This window comes from Nycticebus coucang, chromosome 7 (genome assembly GCF_027406575.1).
Source record: "Nycticebus coucang isolate mNycCou1 chromosome 7, mNycCou1.pri, whole genome shotgun sequence".
In the NCBI taxonomy this organism is placed as follows: domain Eukaryota; kingdom Metazoa; phylum Chordata; class Mammalia; order Primates; family Lorisidae; genus Nycticebus; species Nycticebus coucang.
This window is the reverse complement of record NC_069786.1, coordinates 24801917-24825596: the sequence shown is the minus strand read 5'-3', so window position 1 is coordinate 24825596 and position 23680 is coordinate 24801917. Positions and strand designations below refer to the sequence as shown.

The 23680-nt window shown below is 39.4% G+C and overlaps 1 protein-coding gene across 2 annotated transcripts in view; it reads left to right on the top strand.

Moving 5' to 3' along the window:
* The window catches only part of NCKAP5 (NCK associated protein 5), a 969262-nt gene that overhangs the window by 816267 nt on the left and 129315 nt on the right, over window positions 1-23680 (top strand). The gene's annotated exons all lie outside the window — the stretch shown is intronic.

Genomic DNA, 23680 nt, shown 5'->3' with positions numbered 1-23680 from the left:
CCTTCCCTATTCTTAGGTTGTACCTGGGTTATAGCTTTCATGTGAAAACCCTAAATTAGTTTCATAGTAGGGCTGAGTACATTGGGTAGTTTTTCTTCCATTCTTGAGATACTTTACTAAGAAGAATATGTTCCAGCTCCATCCAGGTAAACATGAAAGAGGTAAAGTCTCCATCTTTCTTTAAGGCTGCATAATACTCCATGGTGTACATATACCACAATTTATTAATCCATTCGTGGATCGATGGGCACTTGGGCTTCTTCCATGACTTAGCAATTATGAATTGGGCTACAATAAACATTCTGGTACAAATATCTTTGTTATGATGTGATTTTTGGTCTTCTGGGTATATGCCCAGTAGAGGGATTACAGGATTGAATGGCAGATCTATTTTTAGATCTCTAAGTGTTCTCCATATCTCTTTCCAAAAGGAATGTATTAATTTGCATTCCCACCAGCAGTGCAAAAGTGTTCCTTTTTCTCCACATCCGCGCCAACATCTCTGGTCTTGGGATTTTGTGATATAGGCTCGTCTCACTGGAGTTAGATGGTATCTCAAAGTAGTTTTGATTTGCATTTCTCTGATGATTAAAGATGATGAGCATTTTTTCATATGTGTGAAGGCTGCGCGCCTGTCTTCTTCAGAGAAGTTTCTCTTCAAATCTCTTGTCCAGCCTGCCATGGGATCCCTTGTTCTATTCTTGCTAATGCGTTTGAGTTCTCTGTGGATTCTGGTTATTAAACCTTTGTTGGAGACATAACCTGCAAATATCTTCTCCCATTCTGAGGGCTGTTTGCTTGCTTTACTTACTGTGTTCTTGGCTGTGCAGAAGCTTTTTAGTTTGATCAAGTCCCAGTAGTGTATTTTTGAAGCTGCTTCATTTGCCCGGGGGGGTCCTCCTCATAAAATACTCACCCAGACCGATTTCTTCAAGGGTTTTCCCTGCACTCTCCTCTAGTATCTTTATAGTTTCATGTCTTAAGTTTAAATCTTTGATCCAGTGAGAGTCTATCTTAGTTAATGGTGAAAGGTGTGGGTCCAGTTTCAGTCTTCTACAGGTTGCCTGCCAGTTCACCCAGCACCATTTGTTAAATAGGGAATCTTTTCCCCACTGAATGTTTTTAATTGGTTTGTCAAAGATTAAATAACGGTAAGTAGCTGGGTTCATCTCTTGGTTCTCTATTCTGTTCCAGATATCTACTTCTCTGTTTTTGTGCCAATACCATGCTGTTTTGATCACTATCGATTTGTAGTATAGTCTGAGGTCTGGTAGCGTAATTCCTCCTGCTTTGTTTTTATTTGTGAGTAATGTCTTGGCTATTCGAGGTTTTTTTCTGATTCTATATAAAATGAAGTATTGTTTTTTCAAGATCTTTAAAGTATAACAGTGAAGCTTTAATAAGGATTGCTTTGAAATTATATATTGCTTTGGGTAGTATGGACATTTTAACAGAGAAGCAATGTTTAAATGGGAGTTTTGTATTTAAACATAAAACCAAGTCAATCAGCCAAAGAATAAAATCCCTATTTTGGAAGACCTTATAAATAAAGTAAAAGACAAACAATAGGGAAAAATTAATATTAATATCCATACTATATGTAAAGAGTCACTACAAGTCAGTAAGGACAAATAACCCAAAAGAAAAATGATACAGGGTCAGTGCCTGTAGCTTAGTGGCTAGGACACCAGCCACATACACAGAGGCTGGTGGATTCGACCCTGGCCACGGCCTGCCAAACAACAATGACAACTACAACAGAAAAATAGCCAGGCGTTGAGGTGGGAGCCTGTAGTCCCAGCTACTTGGGAGGCTGAGGCAAGAGAATCACTCAAGCCCAAGAGTTTGAGGTTTCTGTGAGCTATGACACTACAGCACTCTACTGAGGGCGACATAGTGAGACTCTGTCTCAAAAAAAATAAATAAAAAATGGTACAAAACTATATAGAAGCACTTCATAGGAAAAAAAATACCAGATATCTAATAAGCAATCGAGGTCATTAGTATATCAGATAAATGAAAATAAAACAGAAATCAAGTTAACACTGTTGGTTGACAATTTTTTTAAGTTGATATTAAGTATATGAAGTGTGCTCAGTGAATGTTATAAAGGTTTTCTTGCAGGGGTAAGGGAGGTCATTTGGCTCTTTCTAATAAAAATATAAGGATGTATATATACGTATAGATCTATATAGATACAGATATAGATATATCAGCCCCAGAATGTCAAGTTCTTTGTTTCCCTCCTGCACAGTGCTTGCATTTAATGTACTCACACAAGAATTAAGATGGTTACTGCAGCATTGTTCTTAAGAACTAAGAATTGGAAACAACTGAAATAGCCTTTAATGGGAAAAGGTTAAAGAATGGTTCTTCAATAAGATGAAACTCTATGCAGAAGGAAAAATGAATAAAATTGATCTACATGTACTGACACAGAAGAAATTCCGAGATATTCTGTTATGTAAAACGAGTGGCAGCACACCACACATAGTAATGCACCTGCCATTTACGTCTTTAAAAATGTACGTTAGTAAATTGCACGCATCAGAAATGTTCTGGAAGGATCCACACCAAATACAAACAATGGATATTTCTGGGAAAAAAAAAAACTGAAGGCAGCGGTTTTATGGGGAGAGAAGGCATTATAAAAAATGATTATCACTTTTACTTTATACACTTCTAAGTTATTTAAAGTTTTATTGTAAGAATACTTTCATTTACTACTTGTATAATATCAAAACATTTAAAGACAGTAAATGTCACTGTTCCTGTTCATACTCTTTTGAAAATTATTGCCTTTTTCTAACACATAAGAACTTCAGGAAGTGACTGGTGGATGAATGATGAATATGGACCTGTGTTGCTTTGTGTTATTTTCCCTTCTGCTGGCAGCAATGTTCAGGATTTGCAAGTGCTCAATACACGGGAAGAATAGGCTCTTCTGTGGTCTTATCTCTGTGGTATGTTTGGGAAGTGACTCATGCCCCCCACATACCTCTTTTTTGGTGGTCACAGAGCTCCCATTCCATCTCAGTTCTTTGATCTTCAGGATTGAGGTACCATTTACTGTCCTGAGTCTCTATCAGCACTATAAGGAAGAAAATTGCAAGCAATTATCAAATCTTAGCACAGTCCCCAGAAGCATCCATGAGCCAATTTCATACTCCCAGCCTCCTCCCATAACCCCTCCACATTAAAAAATAAAATAAAGTGAGAGTCCTACTTAAGAGAACTTTTTAGATGTTTATACTTCTGTGCATTCTGTTAGAGATAATTTTTAAAAATTGGAAAAGAGTTTTTGGTCGCCTAAGGGATCACATATGAATGAATTTTTCAGTAAAGTCTTATTGGGGGGACAATGGTAGCTGAGGGAAATTCAAACCCAGACATGAGAAATGCCTTTCTGCTGTTGTAGGGCGAAGGGAGCCCGAGTGAGTTGGTGTGAGAGGAGCAGGAAGCTTGGTTCTTACTCGTTGTGTTGGACTGTGCCAGCCGCTGGGAGGGGAGAGTCAGCGTCACTAGACATGAAATCTTAAAGGCCCTGAAAAGTTGGCCAGAGCACCAAATGTATATCAACAGCCCAAAGCAAACCTGGTGATGAATAGAATCCTATTGAAATCATGGAAAAGAAAAATTTGAAGTTTCTCATAGTCAATCATTCCTATGTCCCTGCACCAGCAACATCAGCATCACCTGGGAAACGTTTAGAAATACAAACTCTCAGGCCCACCCCAGACCTCCTCCTTCAGAAACTATCCAGCAGCTCGAGTTTTATGAAGCCCTAGTCTAGGTAATTGTGATGTAAGCTACAGTTTAAGATCCCCTACTCCAGATCACGGAGTGGGGAAGTTTTTTCCAGATGGTACATATTTAAGTTTTTCCAGGCCATAAGGCCTCTGTCCGGCTGCCCCTATCCTGTTGTAGGAAAGCAGCTGAAGATAACAACATGAATGAATGACAGTGGCTGTTTTCCCATAAAATGGTATTTACAAAAACAGGAATTTGGCCTTTTGGTTGTGGTTTGCAAATCCTTGTTCTGGATAACAACTGCTACCACTTATTGAGGCTCTCCCAGAGAGCAGGTATGATGCTTTTTATAAATTATCTCATTGATTTTTCCTGCATTCTGTGATGTAGGCATTGTTGTCCCATCTTATAGATGCTGAAATGAGCTTCAAACTTTCCCCAAGGCATGCAATTAGCAAGCCCAGGATTCAAACTCTATTTTACTGCAAAGACCATGCTGTTTGCATTGATGTTTAAATAAATTTAAACTAATTGCATTGTAGCTGTTCTTGCTAATATTCAATAAGTAAAATTCGATTGACATTTTCTTCTTTTGGTGAGCTGACGACGTTATTCTTTTAGTTATTGTAAAAACAAATTCCAGGGCACTTTCCTATGGTTGCTAGTTACCTCAGTATCCCATCTCCACTTTCTGTGTAAATTACCGAGTCCCCTAGCTGAAAGTTAAAATGACACCATCATATTGCTAAAAACCAAAGTGAAAGAATGGTCCTGTCATAGAGTAATGGCCAGAGGCAGGGCTCCCAAGGCAGGTTGGATAGGAAAATGCCAACGGAAAACACCTGCCTCTCTGTGTCATTGCCTGCAGTTACCTCTGGAAGGCCGTAGAGGGCTTGTCTGAGAGAGAGTTGCATGTGCCCTGTGTGGGGACTCGTGATGACAATGACCATTTCTTGCACACTCCCTGTGATCCACATACCACTTTAAGTGCCTGCCTTAGTCCATTTCTGCTGCTATACCAAAATACACAGACATAAACAATAGAAATTTATTTTCTCACAGTTCTGAAAGCTGAAAAGCCCAAGACCAACATATCGATAGATGCAGTGGCTACAATTAAGAAACTTCATCTCTATTTTACAAATGAGTAAGTGTGGGTTTGAACTTGAGTCTGATTTCAAAGCCAATGAGTTACCTATTATAACACTTTCCCTGAGGACCACCAGCAGATACGGGGTCAATCTTTGGCCTTGTACCACCTTTGAAAAACTCAAGTGGCAGCTCCATCAAAGCTGAAATACATTTAGACCTGTCTGTCTTAAAGGCTCTTATTCCAAGACAAGATTCAGTAAAAAGGAAATCAAGGCTGTGAGAAAACACAGAGCATATAGAAACCTATGGCCTTTTTAGTACAATTGTAACTACTTGTTGAGTAGTGCAGAGCTGAAGAGCACCCTGCTTTAGAGCCGGACTGTCTAGGTTTTTAACCCTAAACAAAATATTTTAGTCTGCCTCCATTTCCTCATCAGTGAAATGAGGATAATCATATCCACCCCATTGGAAAGTTGGGAGGATTGAAATAATACATAAAGACTTGGTCAGGCCTGTCAGGTGGTGAACTCCCAGTCATTGTATCCATTTGTTTCTCCACATCTATTCCCATCTGAATGACTGGTACCCGGGGCATTTCCCACCTTGCAACGTGGTCTTCACCATGTGTCTCTTCCTGTTCTGTGTGTCAGCACCTCGGTGAGTACCCACAGTGTCAGTTTGCCCTAACGTACAGGTGCTTTCCCTTCCCCAACCTCTGCTCTTGCCTTATTGTTCATGCCGTGCCCAGCACCCACTTCACTGTAGACATTTACAAAGGCTTTTTGGAACCAAGTGGAAGGTCTCCTCACTAAGAGTTTGTTAATGGAAAGGTAGAAAAAAGAGTATTTCTTTTCCTGAATTCTGAAAATCCCAGGGTGTTCTATTTTCTCCCCATCTTAATCTGTAAATTGAGATGTAAACTTACCTAGACACAGTAGATCCTCATTAAATGGTGTTTGCCTGTGCACTTCTCCTAATTCTATCACTACTTAACTCTTACTGTAGCAAATCCAAACTCTAATTTCTCTGTTAAAGCTGAAAATCTTACTGACTGTGACTGCGGGTTGTTTTGATTTGGAAACCAAGTCATCATTCCAACATGAGTGCAAAATGTAAGGCATATAATACACATAAAAATATAATTCGATGTCATCAGGTCACCTCTGATAGCCCCTTGGTTGACACCATGCTGTGGAATAAAATAATAGCTCCAGCAGGCTCTTCCTGAATATAATGTACATCAACAACAGGTGTGCTGGTTAATTGTTTTCTCATCGTGGTGCATATTTCACACCCCATAACTCCCAAATGGAAAGCCAAAAGAATGCATAAAATTAAATGATTCAGAGACTTAAAGGGTTTATGCTTTTTAGGATGGAGTGAGAATCCATTGAAATCTGTAAAAGGAACCATAACTATTACCATTATTATTAACGTCCCTAAATATGCCATGTTTATTTTTACGTTAAAAATGGGCACCTCAAACAAAGTTGACAGCCTCATAAAATGAGGTATGTACATGTTCAAGAACAGTAAAGCAGTCCGTACTCAGCTTTTACAAAAGGAAGTTATCTTTAGTTATCTTTTGCCTCCTTTTATTTTTTTTTATTTTTATTAACCATAGCTGTGTACATTAGTATGATCGTGGGGCACCATACACTTGGTTCATAGATCGTTTGACACATTTTCATCACATTAGTTAACATAGCTTTTGTAGCATTTTCTTAGTTATTTTGCCAAGACCTTTACATTCCACATTTACTAGGATTCACATATACCCTTGTAAGATGCACCACAGGTGTAATCCCATTAATCCCCCTCCTTCCCCCCCTTCCCCCCCTCCCCTCCCTTTTAAATGGACAATTGAAAACTGCATGGGAGTGTAGCAGTATGTGAACATCCTTCTGTTCTTCCCTTGCTGGTGCCAAACTAACGTTGGCCCTTTGCAGGTGAGCCCTGGAGCACGACCCCTGGAAGGCATGCACCAGTAGTTATACTTGTCACCATTTAGTGACCTCCTAGCTGCGTGTCCTCCTCTCCACACATGTCAAGCCAGATGAACTTGACTAAAATTATGTTAAGTGATTTTTAGCACACGAGTGTGTCATATAAGATTCTTGGTTGCCATCTGTTTTGGAGCCAACCATTTTGCTGGCATAAATCCATAGAGCTAGCTTCTCCCATCCTGTGATAAGACCAGGGATAGTAGTTACAATGAAATTCAAGCAACAGTGAAACATGAAACATCTAGTTAAGCAATTGCCTCCTTTTTATTGAATTCTACTAATGTTCTCTTTTCCCTCCCGCGTGACTTGCTCTCAGTTGCAGTGGTTTGATACTGGTAGCTCTGGGCTCCTTAGGGAAAAGCCCTGTCACTACTGAATGCATTCCTATTGACTTTGCTGAGGATGCGAAATAGTGTATTTAGAGATAAAATCAGACACTTAATGTAACTGAGAGGCCATTAATGTTTTAACTCATAGTCACCTCCCTGCCCCCTCCTGATTTTTTTGTCTTTTCAATTAAGGGCAGAGATGGGAACTGTGTCATTAACAAGGCTTGTCATAAACTTTGCCATCCCTTATTATCCTCCATTTAATTTTCATGGATGGTCATCCTGGAAGTTCATATTAAATTTGGTGGCTTACCTTGAACACAGTTTCATTAGCCACTCACCTGTGTAGAGACACAGGAGAGAGGAATAATTTGTCTGTGCCCTGTAGGCAGTACAAGGACAATTGTAACATTATGAATTAAAGTCCACTTAACTGCACTTGAAGTAGATAAAGTTAGCTTCCGGACATCGTCCCACAGAGATCAGTGTTGTTTCAGAGTTCTCTGCTACACAGGCCTACTTAATACTCCTTTAGTCTCTCAAACGGGTTCCTTACAGCTGATGATTCAAGTTGACTCACTGAATCGGTCAGGATAGGGTGGTAACAACCACAAAATCTCCTAGGCTTCATAGGCAAAGGTACATTCCTTGCTCATCTGCATGTCCTTTGCGAGTCAGTAGGAGAGTTGTGTACATTTTAGATACTCAGAAGATGTTGGTAATAGACCAGTCACCATCTCAGATATGGACAGTCACTAGGTCAGGGAGGAGAGAGCTCTGGTGGGGAGTTCTCACATCAGTATTCACAATTCTCTGGTTTGATGCATTCCACTCACAATTCATTGCCCAGAACTAGTCACAGGGCCTCACCCAAGCACCAAAGGGTCAGGAAGCACAAGTGGACATAGTCCCCGTAGAAGAGAGAGCTTGACATATGTGACAGACGGCGCTCACACCACCATAGTCAAACAGCACCCTTCCCCCTTCTGTCCTCTACTTCAGAGACTAGAAAGCCCTTTCTCATAAGACAGGCTCTGGCTTATGAGACCTAAATAGAAACTCATCCGGATAAAGGAGGGACAGAGACAGCTATAGTTATTCTTCGTTTCTCTTCCACCTTCTTCCTACCTGGAAGGCGGAAGCAGTACCGACATGCACAGCCGCCATGTTGGCATGAGACCCACCCAGATGACGCAGAGCGCAGGGACGGGAACAGTGTTTCCTTGACCTCGTCAGTGAACCGCTACACTGGCCCCAGGCTGCCTGCCTTTGGGCATCCTGCCATGTGAGAAATACAAACCCCTATAAGGTTAAGTCACCTTAACTCAGGCCTTGGGGGGAGGTGCAGCTGAATAGAATACTGTGATAATCCTTATTTATAATGAACTGCCAGTTGTCCATTTGGCTGACGTTTCATGTTGGCTCACTTTAACAGGCAGGATAGGCTGTGTTATGATGCGATGACATCCCCCAAAGTCCCTTTGACCACCACCTCTGGATTTCTTACTTGGTGAGAAAAACAAATTCCTATATGTTTAATCCACTGAAAGTCATTTTTTTCTGCTCCTGAAATGTAGGTACAATCTTAAGTGATGTAGTATTGCTTATTCTTGAATTCAGAAAGATTGTGTTACCCACAATCCGTAAATGTTTTCAGGGTTTTTCTTTTTCACAAAGGAATATCTAGAAACACGAGTCTATAACTTTCTGTTAAAAGTTTCTGGTCCATTTCCATTGGTCAGCTACATTCATCTGGAAAACAAATACCTGCTTAGAATGTTTTTTATAATGTTTCTCTGTCCTTTTTCAAAACTGAAGAACTTTCTCTAAGAAAGCCTTTAATAAAAACATAAAGCTTTCATTCTCTCATAAAAGAAATTTGAAGTCTTGTTTTTGAGTCTTTTGGGGGTACCTGGGACACTTACAGGATAAAATCTGTTGGAAATAAAATAAAGGAAGGGAAGAGAATATAATGTAGTTCTGAAAACTTTATAAAAGCTTTAGAACTACCCATGAGAATATTGACCTACACTGAGAATTTTACAGAATGTAGCTGAAATCTTCTAAGATGCAAAACACTTTAGAACAGAAACTAGAACTTGCTCCACATTAACCTTGACAGGTTCAAGTTTTGTCATGTGAATGAATGAGTGCCTCCACTTAAGAATTCAGGACCTTGAGAATCTAAATTGAAGTAGGGTGGCTGAAAATTATCTTTATCTCTTTCTTTTTTCATACACTTTTTATCCCATCCCCATTCTATCTTTACATTTTTAACAGATTAAGTGGATGATTTCAACACCACCAACAAAAAAATCTAATGAGAAAGTCTCTTCAAAATCACTGTCAGATTTTTCGCCTGTCCCACCATGCTCCCTGGAGGACAGCTCTTTGCTTTACGACCATGTATTGATCTCTAATATCTTTCTTGAGCCCTGTCTCTTCTTTGCCTCCTACAGGCAAAGGGTGAGAGTTAGATAATAGTATTAATTTTCCAGACATCTGCACATGTTTTAATGGCCTTTTGAAGTTTGGGAATAGTTTCTTCATGAACCCACTGCAGGGCTGAAATGCCATTAAGGTCCAGATTGCAACAATACATAACTATCATAGCTGTAGCGCTCAGCTTGGCAATGAAAAGAAAGCTAGTGTATTTTAGTGGAGATTCAAGTTAACATATATTCCTCGTCATAGTAAGGCCAGTGCCTTCAGGTTCTGGAGGTAAACGACAGGACTCAACATGGCTGAATGAAGAGTTAGAGCCACCGTGAGATAGAGGTTTGGGGAGTAGCAAGGTAATTTGGGTTCATAACCATTTATTAGCCATAGACCATATTTTCAGATCAGGGAAGCTGATGGTCCCTTTTCAGGATAATGCTTTTAAATGCATAAGATAAAAGACATAGAATTAAAAAGGAAACTAATTATATTGAAGTATAGTTAGCAAAATATTGATAACACATACATCATAACAAATAACTCAGTTGTTTTTTTGTTTTTGTTTTTGATTTTTTGAGACAGAGTCTTGCTCTCTCACCCCAGCTCTGTTCCAATGGCATCATCGTAGATAGCTACTGCAGCCTCAATTCCTAGACCAAGCAATTGCTTCAGTCTCCTAAGTAGCTGGGACTACAGGAGCATGCCACCATGCCCAGCTAATTTTTCTATTTTTTGTGGAGATGGGAGTCTTGCTCCTCTTAGGCTGGTCTCGAACTCCTGGCCTCAAGCCTCCAACCTCAGCCTCCCGGAATGCTAGGATTACAGGTGTGAGCCACAGCAACCAACCTAACTTAGTTTTTAAATAATGATGTACATACACAATATTTAGAAACATTTTCAACAACTGTAATGTGACAAGATGTCTGTGATTTCTCTTGCAGAACAAGCCACAAATTTTATACCACTGTAGTTTGATGCCTACATTCATAACTGAAGGAAATGCTAAATCTTAGTTCATGTTTAGTGAAACTAAAGATGCAGTTTTTCCTCTCCAAGTTTACAAGTGCCCTCAATTATGTCCATGTTAAGACCCCCTGAGAGTCTGTATTATTCATTTCCTAGAAATTGCAAGTCTATATAGATATGAAACAATTACTTGTACTTTTTCTCCCATGCAGAGTTTAGTATTAACGTTTAGAAAATATTTGGAGGAATATGCTTCATATTTGGTGCTATTCCTGACCATTAGTGAAATGCATACCCTGAGTTGTCTTCTGAGGGGTAGGGATGGGTCCTGTGAAGACAGCCACATTGTTTTTTCTCGTCCCCCTTATAACCACTTGTATAGAGCAAAACAGCCTTGGAGGGTTTTTTTCCCTCTTATGCAGAGCTAGCTGGCCAGATGTTGAACCCTACCAGGGACACTGACTTTATTATCTGCTCTACTGAGCAGACCAGGGTTATCACAAGGATGGTACCTGTTCTATAATCTGATATCTGAAGCCCTGTACGAGGAAAGGAAAACGGCTTCAAGGTGCACTGTGAACATTCTTTTAGAATTCAACATTGGTCTCCCATGGAGCATAGTTTTAAGGAAGAATAAGTTCAAATTAACCTCTTTATAAATGTAAATATCAGAGAATTTCTTAATAATTGAGAGAAGTGAGATTTAAAACCAGGAATTTTTTTTTTTATTATTTCTTGTAGCAAACCATAGGAACTGATTTAGCTTGTCCCATTACATGGTGATAAAGCAGCATTTGATAGCAGCAGCCTGTGTGATAAAATGATTATGGCAGCAGTGAGAAAGAATGTAATAAGAGAATTGATCTTCAGATTCTAATTCTGTAAGAGCCAGCATCAATGTAAATGTCAATAATGAGATCATACTGAGAACTGCCTAATTCCTTTGGATGATCCTGAAGTCTAATGACAGATTCAAGAAGTAAATGTGAAATGGAATTTACTTTATTTATTTATTTATTTATTTATTTTATTAAATCATAGCTGTGTACATTAATGCGATCATGGGGCACCATACACTGGTTTTATAGACCGTTTGACACATTTTCATCACACTGGTTAACATAGCCTTCCTGGCATTTTCTTAGTTATTGTGTTAAGACATTTACATTCCACGTTTACTAAGTTTCACATGTACCCTTGTAAGATGCACCACAGGTGTAATCCCACCAATCACCCTCCCTCCACCCACCTCCCCCCTCCTCCTCTTCCTTTCCTCCTTCCCCCTATTCTTAGGTTGTAACTGGGTTATAGCTTTCATGTGAAAGCCATAAACTAGTTTCATAGTAGGGCTGAGTACATTGGATACTTTTTCTTCCATTCTTGAGATACTTTACTAAGAAGAATATGTTCCAGCTCCATCCATGTAAACATGAAAGAGGTAAAGTCTCCATCTTTCTTTAAGGATGCATAATATTCCATGGTGTACATATATCACAGTTTATTAATCCATTCGTGGATCTATGGGCACTTGGGCTTTTTCCATGACTTAGTGATTATGAATTGGGCTGCAATAAACATTCTAGTACAAATATCTTTGTTATGATGTGATTTTTGGTCGTCTGGGTATGTGCCTAGAAGAGGAATTATAGGATTGAATGGCAGATCTATTTTTAGATCTCTAAGTGTTCTCCAAACATCTTTCCAAAAGGAATGTATTAATTTGCATTCCCACCAGCAGTGAAACGGAATTTAACTCTCACAATCTCTCCATTGATCAGCAGCAGACTTCATGGTACTTAGGTGCCACGTGACCCAGGCTCTCTTGGTCCTGGGTAAAATTAATAAGAATTTGTTAAAGATTTTCATATTGCAAGTCATATATTACCAGTAATACATGGTGACAGTATAGTAACATTTGTTAGTACACTTAGTAATTATAGTTAAACATTGCAGCTCAAGGAGGGAGACAGGAGAAAATTAACGCTCTTACTTGTATCTTTGAGGGGCCATGTCTAGGCAATGGAATGGCAAAGGAAACTGTTAATTTCCAAGATTGGTCTGGAAAAGTTATATAGTGTAGAATTTTCTAGTCCTCCTTTACCATTTTATAACACCTTCATTGAGTGTCTGCCCAGGGTTTTTACTAAGCACTACTCCTTAACTCCATAGGTAGCAAACAAGATAAGTGTCATCAAGTTAGCTTCAGGATCAGAAAAACTGGGGCATATTAAGGCATGAGGAGCTGCCAAAGAGCAGGGCAGAAATGTCAGGTGGGTGTGCATAGAGGTAAAGATGTGAATACAAGACACTAGCTCTGCTCACTTTAACTGGAGGCCATCTGGTGAGGGAGACTTATGTCCAGCCTCCCTAATTCCTCTCTGGGTCAGAGCAGGGAGACAGGAAAGTAAATCCATTGAAACAGGCAGAGGGTTAGAGCAGTGGTTCTCAACCTTCCTAATGCCGCAGTATATTTTCATTGTTAAAAAGGGGTCGCAACGCACAGGTTAAGAACCTCTGGCTTAGAGCAATCTGCTCCTGACATTCTCATTGTAAAGCAACCTTGATTCAGCATTGGCAAAGTCAACCTTACCAGAAGAATTTACCCCCCTTTCTCTTGCTTCTGTGTGTTCCGCCTTAGCTGGGAACCCTCTGTTGACTTCCCATTTTCTGGAGTTTACTACCAAAAGGGTGATTCTTGGATACAGGTGATTATTGTATTAATAGGCTCTTTCAGGACTCATTTCTGGTGTGCAGTACCAGGCATTCATTTGGCTCTATCACTAATTAAGGATAAATGGGAGGAAAAAACATGCTATTTTGTTATTAAACTATTGTTAAAATTCAGAGATCTACTCTTACCCCAGTAAACTCAACCAAGGGAACATAACCAGATCCTTTTGTGATTATGAGATATCTTTCAGAGTCTAATGAGAACCATAATAATCAAGGCAGCTGACCCGAGCAGTCTCACAGGGGGTTAGGAGGACGTCATTCTTGTTTTAATATTCTGCTATCACCATCTTGAAATTCTTGATTTCTTTTGTACCAAGAGTTCCTATACTGGGCCCCACAAATTATGTCACTTTCCTGACAATACCTCACAGTTTTCAAGCATTAATATGCCCCAAGCACCGTAACTAATTGAATCCTTACCACAATCTTATGAATTCAAGAGTTCCTTCACTTGAATTTCAAATCATCAGTAAGCTCCTGTGAGCCATTATTGTTATTATCCCTAAAAGAAATGAACACTCAAAAGTAGCTTGTCCTAATCACCCAAAGCCAGGATTTAAGCCCAAGATTATGATGCCCATGGCCATTTGCTCACCTGCCTCCCTGGTTATTTGCTATCCCAAATGGGGAGGGAAATTACTATGTGAGACTGGCCTAGGATTTATACTGAGTGTTTAAAAAGTAATTATGAAGTCATTTTCTTTCTGTCTTAAATATGTCAGATACAATGGAGGGTTGGGTCCCCTGGGTTCCAGTTGATTGAGGTATTTTGGTAATGTAATGAGCATGACCACAGCTGTGGACCTGGACTTTGCTCCAGTGTAGATCTTGATGACATCTCCTAACATCTCCTATGAGTCAACCATTGGCTTTCTCAATAAGTGATTCACATTTTACACAATGACTAGATTTTTATGCACTCAAGTTAAAGGACATCTTATTTCATTGGTTTTAAGTCTATAGGAAAGGGTTTATGAAAGAAATTTACCATCCCACACCAAGTAGCCGAACAATAGAGATTTGTGTGTCATAAATGTTTTGAAGCCACAGGAATTATTATCATAAGGCATTTGAGGAAAAATATTTGTAGTCTTTAACCCACAGTCTAAGAAAAAAAAGTATTGTCTTTAAAATCAGTTGATAACTAACAAGTTTTCAAAGCAAACCCTTAATTTTAAAATAATAATTACTCATTAGGAATTTGAATTTCTGCATAGTTGCTCAACTGAGTCTAAGATCAGTTTCTTTTCACTATAATACTCAGTTCTTTGTAGTAGTTATTTATAGATTCATAACCAATTCCTCTGAAAAAAAAGAGCTCACTTTTGATATGTATTCTCAGAGGGTGAAAATGCCGTGATATAAAATGAAAGGAAAGCGCAGAGAAAGATTACTTTGCATCTTTGAGGAAAGTTTCTGTCAAAGCAGTTTACAAAAATTAATAAATCTTCTGGGATTTGAAAAGATGGAATAATTTTAGGACTATTGTAACTGATGACTGTCTCAGAAGAAAAGAGAGAGATTATGGTATTTATATTTATGCATCAAATATCACTTACTACTTCACAATTTCCACCCTCGGAGATTAGGAATTTTTCTTCTTCAGCATCTTTCTTGGAGCTTCGTTCACAAATTCACGTTGTTTACCAATGTCCAGATGGGTTTGATTGGAGCAAGTGTGAGTACCTGCAGGGTCGGAAGCTAAAACAGCGGAAACATTGTTTTATGTCTTGTGGGGAATTCACCATTTTACTGAATTTTCTGATGCAGTTGTAACTCCCTAATCCATCATACAAATGTTTGTAATACCATAGCAATGTACTTTTCTTTCAGATGTTATAGCCAAATTTAGTCAACTCAGAGGATTTGCTAAGGAAAGTGATGAGAAGTTTGAGTTGAAATTCTATCATTTCTATCTCAAATCCTGTTTTCAACAGTGTCCCCAAATATACCTGGAACAAACCCCCACAAAATTGGGTGGCACCTGTGGCTCAAAGGAGTAGGGCGCCAGCCCCATATGCCGGAGGTGTAGGGTTCAAACTTAGCCCTGGCCAAAAACCACGGAAAAAAAAAAAAAAAAAAAAAAACACAAAATTGAAATTTAAATATAGAATATATTTAGAAAACTAATAGAAAAATAAAAATAAATCCACTTGACTTGATGAAGTCTATGTAATAGCTGGAAACTGCCATTTGCCAAGAAATGATTTAGCTTCGTGAAATGTATTTTGCTGCTAATCCTTTAATGTCTGTTTTACATATTACCCTTCCCACTGTTCATATTGAACAATATTGTAAGCTAGTGATTTTATGCCCTATATTTCAAATTGCTATTAGAAAGCCACATAAATAACAATTTTCAGCTGCTTGTTTATAATACCGTGAGGCATTTCTTACCATGGGGTAAAGTAACAGTGGATTTAAAAAACTACTTTGGGGATAAAGCTACAGGGAAGCTGTGATATGGATCTGTAGCAACAAAGCCTGTAAGGCAAACTGAAGTAGTAAGTTTGAAACCCTGATAATGCACAACTTTGTATTAACTGTCAAGGGAAGTGAGACAATGGGCTTTCATTGAACATGTAGCCAGAAATTGCATTTGCATGATACATCTTCATAAATGTTGTAAAATGAACGGGACTGCAACATGTTGTCCTATTAAAACTAGGACATTGAGCTGTAAAATGCAGATGAGTGCACATCACAAGAGTCATTTTCATCAACACTCTGATCTCTTTCTCCTCCCAACCCCCATGCCATAAAGTACTGTGAGAGTCAATACTGCAGCCTGTGAAAGTCCAGTGGTTGTGGAATCCCTTAGACTCCGAATTTCATTTGTTCTAATCTTTCCTTTAATAATGTAAGGAGGCACCCATCTTATAAATAATTCCACATGGTATTTTTTGGTTCTCTAAAACACGGACAAGGCATTATCCCCATCTTTGGAGGTCACATTCAGTGTTAAGCACTGTTTGATTTTAATATCTCCCCATTACAGTTCCAAGAACAGACAAGACCCAGGCATGGTTTCCCTCTGACCAATCACATGGAAAACATGTGAAACCACCTTTGGCATCACAGGAGGACTCACTCCATGTCTTTAGGATTAGTAATTATAAATCTCTGCAGTGCTGGCAGCTCTTTGCAGAGTTCTAGCATGCGGTGTAACTGGGGACCCTAGATTGACCCTGTCCCCGCCACCCCTTTGTGAAGAGCATGCCAAGAAGCTGCAAAAGCTGTGTCAGTGTCCACGTGTCTGCATCTCCTCTCAGGAAACGTCTAAAGTCGCTTCTTCTAGAATTCTTCTTTTTGAACATAGATGAGGGTATTGGAGGCCCACAGCCAAGTTCAGCATTAGAAAAAAATGTGGGTGGACACAGGAGTAGAGGGAAGCCTGTGTTTCGGAGAGTGTGATAGATGGAGATCTCACCTCTGCTACTCACTTGCTCTCTGTGACTTGACCCAAGTTCCTGATTGCTGCGACATATGTCTTGCCATTCCTGTCCTTGAATTCACTTTTGTGGTCTTGCTGAACATTTTTCAGAAAAATGTCACCTTCTCTCTCACCTTGGGACCATTGCAAATGCTCTACCCAGGAGGACTGTTGTTTGTTTTTTGGTTCCTCCTATGGCCTGAATGTTTATGTCTCCACAGAATTTATTTATTGAAATCCTAACTCCCCCCAGGTGATGGTATTGGGAGGTGGGGACTTTGAGAGGTGATTGGATTGTGAGAGTGGAGCCCTTATGAATGGGATAGAGCTCTTATTCAAAAGGCCTCGGAAGGCTGCCTCGTTCCCCCACCATGTGAGAGCACAGCAAGAAGGTGCCGTCTCCAAACCCGGAAGCTGCCCTTCTGGACAGTCTGCTGGCACCTTGATCCTGGAATTCCTGGCTTCCAAAACTGTGAGAAATAAATCTCCATTGTTTATAAGCCACCCATTTTATGGCACTGTGTTTTAGCAGCTGAACAGACTGAGACAGCCACCTGACTTGAGTAATCGTTTCTTGTTCATGATGTCTCTCAGCTGTGCTAAAACTTAGCTGTGGCGTCTCTTGGAAAGCCATCCAGTAGCCATCCAACAGACCCCTGAGGGCTCAGATGGCATAATACCTTGAAGGTGTCCGGTCAGCTTGTCTCTCAACGAGTGCTCTGGTGGCAGGGACTATGTTTGTTCATCACAGTACCCCAACATCTATGTCTGGATAAGATGACATAGACACAGGAGCAGCCTGAAGTCCACGTCCAGGGTCCAGTCCGTAACTTACAGTTACTTAACCCCTCATGTTCCTCAGTTTTCTTTTTTTCTTTTTTTTTTATTGTTGGGGATTCATTGAGGGTACAATAAGCCAGGTTAGACTGATTGCATTTGTTAGGTAAAGTCCCTCTTGCAAAGGTGTGGCACACACCAAGGCCCCGCCCCCTCCCTCCTTCCCTCTCTCTTTTTTTCCTCCCCCCCATAACCTTAATTGTCATTAATTGTCATCATATCAAAGCTGAGTACTCAAGCTGTGGTATATGTATGGAATACTATTCAGCCATTAAAAAAAATGGAGACTTTACATCCTCGTATTCACCTGGATGGAAGTGGAAGACGTTATTCGTAGTAAAGCATCACAAGAATGGAGAAGCATGATTCCTCAGTTTTCTTATCTGAAAAATGGAGGTGGAACAGTTTCTACAGTAAGGTGATTGCATATAAGGGTTAAATAAGAAGCACTTAGCATGTAGTGAGCTCTCTATAAATGTTCACTCTTTTTCTTCCTAGTTTTATATTCCAGTTAGGTCCAAATTTATATATGGAATTGTGTTTCACTTAGAAAAAATATAGAGATCTAAGAAGAAAACTAAGAAAAAAATCAAATTATACCAACTCTAATACATGGTAACAATGATGATAGTAATAAAATAATAATTAGGAAATATGTTTCTTAATAAATGAATGATCTTTGAGTCTAGCAAGTGAAGATGTCATATTGTATTTAAAAGTATTTGTTTTTTAATTCTATGAATTCATTTTATTCTCTAATTTATATTGTTATTTTAGTAAACTATCTCTAACAAACCATGATTAACCAGATTTAATTAAAAGTTCATCAACTCTGCAGTCAGAGTTCAAAACACTGTGTGACCCTAGGCAAGATTTTCTAGTGCTGTGCCTCAGTTTCTTCTCCTATATAAGAGGGATGATGATAGTTCTTGTGGATTAAAGGCACACTGAAATCTAGTGACCATCAATGCTGTTTCCAGTAAGACTGATAAAAATAGAAGCTCAAGTTTTGGGCGTTTTCCCCCCTAATCTCTTTAGTATGGTGAAATCAGAGGGAAAAATTTTCCCCTACGTGTAAAAAAACCAAAGCTTTAGGAAGTCAGAACTTTTTAAAAAATAAAGCTTGATTAAAAATGTAAAATGCCGTGTAGGTAATTTTACAAAACAGTGGGGGCAATTGGAAAGCACTTATTAAAGTACCTGTTAAAGTAATTAGTGATGAAAATGGAAATTTCAGGGCACTTCTGTATCTCTTAGATCCCAGAATAGGCTCAGGCTGTGCTGAATCACTTCCTCCCTCAGATCAGATTCAAGAAGACAAAGGGGAAGCTTCAAAGAGTCTTAGGCTTGGCAAGAAATGTGAACCACTGGGCTCTCCCCTGCCCACAGGTCTGTTACCCTGCTCTGGGAGCCCCCACCCTGCATCCTTTCTCTCAACCTTCTGCCACCTTGCTGTGGCAGCTGAAGTATTTCAGATTGTTTGTTTTGTTTTACATAAAGATTTCAAATCAAGAGATTTGGGAGCATGGCCATAAGAGCTAAGTTCAATCATACAGAATACTATCTTATCCACATTTAAATGTGTTGCTAACACACTGATCCCCCCACCCCCGCCCCATTCCCATAGCACTCTTATTATCTCTTTTGTATGTTCTACCTAAGAATTCTTATGTTTTTTCTTTTTTTCTCATTTGTGTGTTTGGGCTCCTCATGGATATGGTAAGTTGAAGTTACTCTAGTCAGCAGTCTACCCAGCAGAGAACCCAAATAAACTTCTAAGTCACCAAACCAAACGCTGCTTCATTAGGCGGCCACCAACACTGAGGAACAACAGGGGATAACCTGGCTGTTGTGGTAGCAGGGACCCTTGAAGAAGGTTTTAAATATAATTATGGAATGATTGTTTCAAAAGCATTGTATAACTTCATATCCCAGAAAAAGTAGGAAAGAGAATGTAACACCATATCACTTGCTAAGTCACCATCCAGAGCAAAACAGAATGCACCTAAAGATTGATATGCAAGACAAATTTAAAAGATGTCAGGGAAAATAATAATTACAGCAGAGACTGCTACAGATGGGTTAAAATATTAGTTGTAAAAATTTCAGGCTCCATACTGGGATCAAATTATGATAGACGTACTTTTTTAAAAGGCCTCTAAGAGAACTTCGGAAAGGCACATTCTTTGTGTCACGTCAGCAGGATGGCCGAGATGCAGATATTATGTTTTATCTTTGTATCCCAAAATGGAAATAATGACATAATTAATTAAACATCAGCTTTTATCCAAAAAGATTTTGTCCTGGGCTCAAATTTTTATTAATCTAAGATGTGACCATATAATACTCCGTTAGAGAATATGCAGTTATATAATATTCAGTTTTATAATAAATTTATAATGGAATAGAATGAAACCCATGAAATGTGAACTCGGGGATGTGCCACAGTCGCTTTTGATGGAATTTGGAAGGGCTGATGAGAAAATCGCATTTCTGAATATGGCCACAATGTAAGCCTAGTACATGAATAAGGGCTGTTTTTGGAAGATCATTTGGTGATTAAAGCTTCCATTAAAAATTATTTTTATCAGGCTCCAAGCAATTTTAGAAAATGTCCTTGAACTTCCTTTTAGAGATCTTTACACATATCTGAAAAATGCCCTGTCACCCAAGAGAAGAAACAAAGATTATTCATCACCTGGTTATGTCTGATTCAGATCCACAGTACAAATATGGCTTTTAAATATATGCCAAACCTGCCGCTAATGCTTCCCTCCTATAACAGAAGCTAGCCAGAAAGGCAGACTCAGGAGATTGCAGGCAGTTAATAATGTCACAGGATTCTCAGGAGAATCCACACCAACCCACTGCACGTTTACTTCAGTAGCTCAGGACTGGGTGGAAGGAGCTAAAGAGGCCCTAGGTGGCTTTCTGGAAGCTGCGAGGGGAGAATAGCTCTCCAAAGTGGAGACAGACTTGAAGACAAAACTAAAGCTGAAAAAGCAGTAAGTTCCTCACCCTAGGGTAAAAGCAGCCTGGTATATTGGATGCTAGATTTCAGAGAAGGTAATCCCTAAACAAGGCCAAATCCAAGTTAGCAATCAGCCAGGATGGTAGAGGTGGCAGAGCTCAGCAGGATAGTGGTGGGAGTGACCAGGGCAGCTGCCTGCATTCCCTCTCCTGGGTGGTGCTGAATAGTTAAAACTTATTTTTTACGTAAATATTTTGCTTTTGATAGTTAGAGGGGAGAATAATTATTGCATGATTCTGGTATTTGATTAATTCACCAAATCTGAAGGAAGAGAAGAGAGCCATGGTTAAATGATCTTTTTATACTTTACTTCTAAAGCTGCCTTAATAACTTCTGAAATCCTGACATGAAAATTCCATTCCTTTCAACCTTTCAGAAGTACATCAGTGAATACAGAAGCTGCTCATGACTTTTTTACTTGATTTCTCTGGCGTGGTTTCCCATTTTTAGATGCAGATCTGTTTATTAATGTCACCTTGTATCACTGCACAAAAAATAAATGTCTTTCTGGCTTTAGAAGTCACTGCCTCAAAGTTAAGACATTATTGTGGTGCTCAGTAAAAACCTATTCTGTAAAACGTAGCAAGCCTTCACTGAGCATCTGAGGAATGAAACGTAATGGAAAACTCTGGCCTACCAGCCCAGTTCTGAAAGATTCAGGCATACCTGAGTCTCCAGTTTCTTTTTTCCATTGTTAACTGGAGACCGTCAGAAACAATCACTGCCATCCTGAAGGGGCTGTGCCACCTTCATCCTGTTGGATAAGATTGGCCAGTTCTTGGTACTGTCTTACTCACGCAGATCACACCAATGACTAATTTGTGTGAGTCACAAATTAACACAAATTGTGTTAGTCATTGTGTGATCACACCAATGACTTATAAGAAATGACCCATAGGGTGGCGCCTGTGGCTCAAAGGAATAGGTACCCCATAAGCTGGAGGTAGTGGGTTCAGACCCAGCCCCAGCCAAAAACTGAAAAAAAAAGAAAGAAAAAGAAACAGAAATGACCCACATCCAGCTCTCAGTTATGACAGGAAATTGGTATAAGGCTGTGGATTTCAGCATACTATCTTATTTGCTGTCCCCACTTCCTGCAGTAGTGGATTAAGCAGCCACTTCTGTCTTTCTGAAACAGGGGAGGGTCTGAGATAGACATTCAGTTTCATTCCTGAGGTCCTATAAAGCTTGTAATTCATACAGAGCAGGAACTCAGGTCTTCTGGCCTTGCCTCAGGACCTCTCCCCAGTTTCTCCTTCTCCCACACAGACCTTACTGTTTGAGTGAAAGGAACTGACCCACTTGGATAAAAACTACTGAAACATAACATCATTTAGAAGGGTGGGTTTTTACATACAAATATTCAGGCAGTGAACAAAAGGATGACATCATACATCTGAGAAGAAGTGAAGAGCGATCGTGAAGCGAGTAAGAAGCCAGGCAGCCCATCTGTAGAGAGTCTGCCCCCAGCTCACGTGGCCTGCCCCTCAGCATCGTGTCTTCTGTTGAATGTCATTTCCCATAACTTCTTGTACTGCCTGCATATTGATAAGCATAGTCTTAGGTCTCACAATACTCTTTCTTTTGATACGTTTTCAATCCTTTAAACTTACATAATGGTGGGAAAATATGAAGACGCCTTTTTGTTTATAGACCACAACAGTCATTAATTGGGTACTTACTGAGCATGACACCTTGTGTTAGGTCCCGGGGTTTAAAAGATGAGAAAAACTCTGACTCCGCCTCCCCCATGAAACTCAGATTCCAGAGAGAACTTGAGATAAGCATTATAAAATTGGTTCAGAAACAGTGGTTCTGGTTATCTACTACAGTCTTAGCTCCCTTGGAGAAATTTGAATTTTTAAAGCAACAGGCAGCCGATTTAGGATTTCCTCTCTTTTTTATGGAAGCATCTCCACAAACACACAAATTGAGAAAACAAGGGTATTGGTGTGAGGCGAGCAGCAATTCGAAGGTCCACTGTCCACCCACGACAGAAGGGTGGAGCCCCTAGGGCTACCACAGTGCTCATCCCGCAGTAGGTGATGAATAAAGGTCTGTTGAGTGACCAACTAACCAAGTACACAGGGCTCTCACAGAAGTTCGGCCTAAAGAGAGGCAAATGGGAACAGAACAAATGTGTTTCATTTGGTGGAGTTTATGGTCCCTGCTGCCAACATGGCAGATTGGCTGGGACAAAGTGACCTGTGGGTCCAGCCCTGTTCTCTAAGATGATCCTAATATTACTTAGTGGGAAAGACTCTAAGAAATTTCTTGGATCTGCATGAGTATGCAGCAGGGCTTCTCCAGGGAGGACAAAGAGTAGAAAAACTTTTCAGAGGTGAGAGAGGCATGTTTAGCCACATTATTTACTTAATTAGATCTTTTTTAGTGTTTGGAGTCACAAAAGTTGTAACCAAGACAAACCAGCCTTATAGTACCATTTTTAAAATGTCATCAGCCTAGCAGAAACATTAGACGAGTTTTATTGTATTTGCAATTAAGCAGATCAAATTTAATGTCCACAGAAAAGCCTTAGTAATTAGTACAAAGATTAATATAATGAAATGTCTCTGGTTTAGCAGGCCTCCCAAGCAAAACTGAAATAAAGAATTCAGTATATGATTAAAAAGCACGTGAATATTAATGCACAAAATCCTCCAAGTCCCCAGATCCCTGATGCAATTATTTTCTATTCATATTAATTGTTCCTAACAGATGACATTAATGACTTTGAGTTAAAATACATCCAAGGGAAGATTTCACAAGATCAGTGCTGTTTAGAAATAAGGTCATTTTTATAATTATCTGCCCAGATTTTAACCACTGCTCAACATAATAAGGTTAACTTGGTGATTGGTTTTTTATGTGAATATCAAAAGTTAATTTCCATACTAGCCAATAAGTATTTGGAGGATTCACATTTTTTCCCACTGCTTCTTTTTCCCTACTAATTTTGTAAGACAGACTGACAAACTATAAGAGCCCGATTACGTTTATAAACTATAATTCATATATATATATATACACATATATATCGCTGATATGGCATACTGATAACTAA